This window comes from Thamnophis elegans, chromosome 5, assembly GCF_009769535.1.
Source record: "Thamnophis elegans isolate rThaEle1 chromosome 5, rThaEle1.pri, whole genome shotgun sequence".
NCBI classification, from domain to species: domain Eukaryota; kingdom Metazoa; phylum Chordata; class Lepidosauria; order Squamata; family Colubridae; genus Thamnophis; species Thamnophis elegans.
This window is the reverse complement of record NC_045545.1, coordinates 64,467,725-64,473,967: the sequence shown is the minus strand read 5'-3', so window position 1 is coordinate 64,473,967 and position 6,243 is coordinate 64,467,725.

Here is a 6,243-nt window from a genome sequence, read left to right as displayed (position 1 = left end):
CCATCAGAGGAGTTTGAAACTTGACGACATTCCAGGGAATCTTGAAGTGCCGCATGACCAAATTTAGTCTTGAACTTTTAGGTTTTTAAAGGCAATGAAAGAGAAACTTGCACATTTTGTAAAAAAGAAAAGCAAAACAAAATTCCCTAAGCTGCTGGCTCGCTGCATGGATGCAGAAATGAAAACAAAATCTCTTAAGTGTGTATATCAACTGCGCACACATCTACAAACAAAAGCATCTCCTTGTTGCCATGCAGTGTCTTATTTCACTTCTCTCAATAATATGTAAAATCAAAATAGGCCTGAAGCTTTCTTAATTTAATGAAAGATTCAGTTTGCTGAAAGCAGCATATCTTCTATTTTTCCACTGAAAATACAGGAGTTTTCAATTTGATATTTCTTTTGAATGTTACACAAAACAAATGATAGAAAATTATAGTTATTAGTGTGATAAAGCACACTTTCAATACATAGGTCATTAAAAAAAGTTCCCAACTCTCACCAACATGCAGTTTAAAGCTAGATAGAAAGCCCATCAGATTTTCTTTCAAATCTATTTGCATAATTGCTAGTAAGTGGAGAGCTAAGTATAATAGGATGGATCTTCCATTCTAATCTGGGAGATTTTCAATAAAAACAGTTCAGTCCTTCTCTGAAGTGTCATCTGAAGATGTTACTTTACTAGCAAAATATAAGGACAATAGGGATGGTAGTTTCTGAGTAGTTCTGAAACTATTAGTGGAAAGTTTTTATTCCTCGGCTTTTATTTCAAAAACCCATTAAATGCCACAATAGCATTATTTATTTATTTAGTAGATTTATAGGCTGCCCAATCCCGGAGGACTCCGGGCGGCTTACAAAGCGAAAGAAAAGTAATTAATAAAAAACAAAGGAAAACAATTTAAAACATCACCCATACACCCAATACACCCAAGACCAAATTGGGGCTGGACCTCGGCAGTGAAAATTGTCAGGTTTTAAATTGTTATTGAAAATTGTCAGGTTTTAAATTAATTTTATTTTTACAAAATGATATTCCACTAAGGTATTGAGCAAGTACTCCATTCACAAGCATTCCAGGTTGGGGAATTCTGACCCAAATATTTCATATCTTTTATTATGCAAATAATATGGAGGGTTCATACCACTTGTTCTGCTTTTTCTGCAATTCACTTTCTCCATCTTCTTTCATCTGCTTTGTAACAGCTAGGATTCATATTGGAAGGTATTATCTAGAAATGAAAAACTGACGCTTGCTTCATTGTTTGACATTTACATTAAGTTTTATCCAGGTTCAAACATCAAAATGAGCTAGCCAATAGCATGTTGGAGAGTATCACCTTTGGGGTGGTTGGTTTGCATCATAATTTATTACAGTATTAATGATATTTGAAAGAAGTAATAGACTGATGTCAAAATAGAAAAAATGTAATTCCAAAAATGCTACTTATATAATCAAAACTGGATTATGTCATTAAGAAAAATGACTGAATGAACATTTCAAATTAATTATCACCGTGTGAATGCATGCTTACGTTAGTTAAAAATGTGTTTTCAAATTGTACATTACCAGGCCCTGTGAATTTTAGTGCAATCTAATAATTGCCAAAGCAAAGTCAAAATTCATTCTTTACCTGTTTTTCTCCCATCCTCCACGGATCTTTCCTAAACAAAATTTGTACAATGCACTCCATCTGCTGACAGTCGCTATTATTACACGTGTAAAATGTTATATGATGTAAATACAATGCAATACTTCAACTTTGTGCTACTGTAAATAAAAGCCTTGCTGGCCTTCAGTTCTCTACTTTTGTTGAACTAGATAGATGTTTCAGATGTGATGTTGTTACTTTGCTTTTAGTTTCAGTATTTGGGGCTTCTTCAACACAATTGCTAAGAAGGAAATATGGTAATACAGTTTGTATCTTTTCCTGACAAAAACATCAGGAATCTGATAGCAATATTTCCAACTATTTTTTTTTAATTAAAAAGCATATGTCTTAAGCTGCAGCTCATTACATCAAATGTATGAAGTGGCTTGATTGATGTAGGATTAAATTGGAGGGGAAAATTGTTAAATAATAAAGAAGATGCAAAGCTGTCTCACATACAGCCTGTATAACTAAGTACAGGTGGTCCTTGACTTACAACAGTTCATTTAGTGATCAAAGGTACAACAGCACTAAAAAAAGTAAGTTATGACCAGTTTTCACATTGCACATTTCACGCTGCAGCATTCCCATGGCCATGTGATCGAAATTTGGACGCTTCACAACTGATTTGTATTTATAACGGTTGTAGTCTCTTGAGGTCATGTGATCCTCTTTTGTAACCTTCTGACAAGCAAAGCCAGTGGGGAAGCCAGGTTCATTTAACAACCATGTTACTAATTTAACTGCAGTGATTCATTTAACAACTGTGGCAAGAAAGGTTGTAAAATGGGGCAAAATTCATTTAACAAATGGCTCACTTAGCAATAGTAATTTTGGGCTGAATTGTGGTCGTAAGTTGAGAACTACCAGTACTTTCCTTCATCCCTACGTCACCCCCCATTTAAATCTTAATGAAATTTATTAATAAGAGGTACTACCAGAAGAGATGCTAACGTTTTTTTGCCACCATACACTAATTTGGCTCTCCTTCTACAATGTATAATCTTGAATCATTTGATATGCATCATCAATCTCCAAAATAAAGCCTTTGACAGAGGTAGAAAAATCTGCACGCATCTCCACACTCAGGAATGCTCTTTTCATAGTTCTCTGCAATTCAGTCCTTATTTTGGCATGCAAAGGGCAGTCCTATTCAGTCATAAAAGATCCAATTACCGGATGCTAGGATCTCTCTCCAACAGGGAGACCACTCTTCAAATGTCATTACTGTACTGTACATTTCTCACCTCTTGCTTCCTAGATGAAGTTTCAGTGACAGTGAGGGCTTTTCATTATTCTTGTGACGGGATACTATCTCAGCAAAGGAAAGATGGCCATATTTGGGTTTAGTTGTCTCGGGCTGGTCCAATTCACATGTGCAAATAGGCAGGGATCAGAGGCAGCAGTGGGATATGGGGAAGAGTGTGCCAAGGGGTAGAAAGAGGCAGGAGGAAGAATTTGAGGCTTAATAATTTTTCCATCTTAAGCTCTTTGTTAGACACTGCACTGTTAAAGTGCAGATAATACCACAGTTGTCTCAGGGAAATTTCTTCCAATAATTCTTTTAGTGCAACATCTTTATCTGTGTACTGGAGGTTATGTAGTCATTAAGTAGTGTCCTTCTGTAAGTCATGTCCATCTCTTTGTGACTCAAAGGACCATAGTACGCCAGGCTCCCCTATTTTCCACTGCCTCCCAGAATTTGCCCAATTATACATGAGATATACAAGTTCAATCAATCACACATGTCCTTTTATATCGTGGATTTTGACAAAGCACAATCATCTTCTTTTTTTCCCTTTGTTTAGCAGCAACCCTAGGCCATTCAGATGTACAGTACTGTGGAGTAATTCTGGCTCACACATGAGCCAGAATCAGGAAATGGTAGGGAGATGTCATTTAAGCTCCTGATAAAAATAGTCGACCTTGATTTTTTTGTCACTTTGTTTTCTCCTCAGCATCTCCATCATCAAAATTTAAAGTGTCCATCTGTTAAATAATTCTATACTAAAAAGAGAAAGATTTTGTACAGAAATCTGGAAAAGGAATTGAGCTGCTTCTTCAAAGAAAATAGAAAAGAAGATACATCAATGCAGAACCTTTGGGACACAATGCAGGCCTATACCAGAGGCTTGATAATTGACTACATAAGGAAGAGAAACATAAAGAAAAGACAAATAATTAAAGGGCTAGGCAATGACTATAAGGGTCCTGAAAAAGAATTAAAGAAATCCCCACAAAAGAAGGATATTAAAGTAAAAATGGAGATGATTAAACACAGAATGGAGCTAATGGAAAAGGAAGAATTAGCTCAAAAAGTAGGGGTGCTAAACAGAACTATTTTGAAAATGCAAATAAACCAGGTAGATGGTTGGCATATAAACAGAGAAAAGAGAGAGAATCAACAGTTAACAGATGACCAAGGGCAAACCTGTTATGGGAATGAAGAGAAGAAAAAGATTGCACAAGATTACTATGGTAAACTATATGATCAAGAGAATATAGAAGAGGCAGGAGTGAAACAATTTTTACAGGAAGCCAACCTACCCCAGATACCCAAAGAAACTGTAACAATGCTAGAAGGCAAAATAACTATGATGGAGCTAACTGAAACATTTAAAAAACAAAAGACTGGGAAGGCCCCAGGCCCAGATAGGCTACCAGTGGAATTTTATAAGACCCTGCAGGAATCATTATCTCTTCCACTGTTAGAAGTTATGAATGAGGTGATGTCATAGAAGAGAATACCCAAATCATGGTCAGAAGCATATATTACACTTTTATCAAAAGAGGAGGCTGACTTACTACAAATTAAGAATTATAGACCGATTTCCTTGTTAAACTCAGACTACAAGTTGTTTGTGTCAATACTGGCAGAACGACTCAAAAATACTTAAACTATTTTATTCATTCTGATCAAAATGGGTTTCTACCAAAGAGACAAATTAAAGATAATGTAAGAATAATCTTAGATACTTTGGAATATTATGAGGCGCATCCCGAAAAACAATTGGCTTTGATGTTCTTGGATGCACAGAAAGCATTTGATAATGTTAATTGGCGTTTTATGTTGTCACAACTGGAACAGATGGGCTTTGGTGAGAAATTTACTCAAGCCATACAAACTATATATCATAAACAAACAGCTAAGATAATGATTAATGGAGACCTGACAGAGTCCATTGAAATAAAGAAAGGGACGAGACAAGGCTGCCCACTATCACCTTTACTTTTTGTCTTAACATTAGAAGTTTTAAATAGAAACATCAGAGAAGAAAAATAAATTAAAGGAATGAGAATCAAAAAGGAAGAATATAAGCTACAAGCATTCGCAGATGATTTGGTTTTTATCCTAGAGGATCTATTAGAAACAGCACCTAAGCTGATAGAAAAAAATAAGAGGAATATGGAAAAGTAGCAGGACTGAAAATAAATAAAGATAAAATGAAGAGCTTGACAAAGAATATACCAACAAGACAAAAGGAAGAACTGGTGGGAACTTTGGAGATGCTAGTTACAAATAAGGTCAAATACTTGGGGATATACTTAACAGCAAGATATAGTGCTCTTAAAGAGAACAATTACTACAAGCTTAAACAACAGATTGCGATGGATCTGAAGAAATGGGAAAAATTACAACTATCGATGAAGGGAGAATATCTACAATTAAAATGAGCATTCTACCTAGAATTTTATATCTGTTCCAGACAATTCCAATTGGACTAGGGAAGGAATACTCTGATGACTTAGATAAAATAGTATTTGAAGTACATATGGCAGGGGAAAAAAAGCAAGAATAAAACTTAAACTGTTACAAGATGCAAGAATAAGAGGCAGACTGGGCCTTCCCAACTGGGAATTATATTACCAGGCAGTAAGTTTGATGTGGATTAAAGAATGGATAACATTAAGGAACACTAGATAATTGACTGTTGAAGAACATGATGTATTGCTGGGATGGCATGCCTTTTTATGGTACAAGGGAATTAAATCACAGGGGTATTTTAGAAGACATTGCCTACGGGAGGCTTTGCTACTAAATTGGGAGAAGATTAAAATACAATACTATCTAAAAAATCAACCATTGAAGTTTTTTCATATTCAATAATATTCAAAAAGGAACAAAGTTAGATATAGTGAAATATTGAATGCAGAGGGTGAATGTAAATCTATGCAAGAGTTGGAACAGGAAGGAATAAAGATGAACTGATTTTCTTATGTGCAAATACAATCTAGATATGAGAAAGATAGTAAAGAGGAAGGTTTTTATGATAAAATGACTCAGCTAGATAAACCTTTGATGGGTACTGATGAAAAAGTAATTTAAAATCTTTATGGACATTTATTAGAGGTTAAGTTAGAAGAAGAACCAGTTAAAGGATCTATGATAGCCTGGGGAAAAATTTGGGGCATGGGATTGAATTAGAGAAGTGGCAGAAATTGTGGTCCCGAAATTATAAAATGACAATGTCAACAGCTTATAAAGAAAATTTGTATAAGATGTTTTACAGGTGGCATCTACCCCCAATGAGAATAGCAAGAATGTTCAAGAATAAATCAGAAAAGTTTTGGAAATGTCATTCCAAAACTT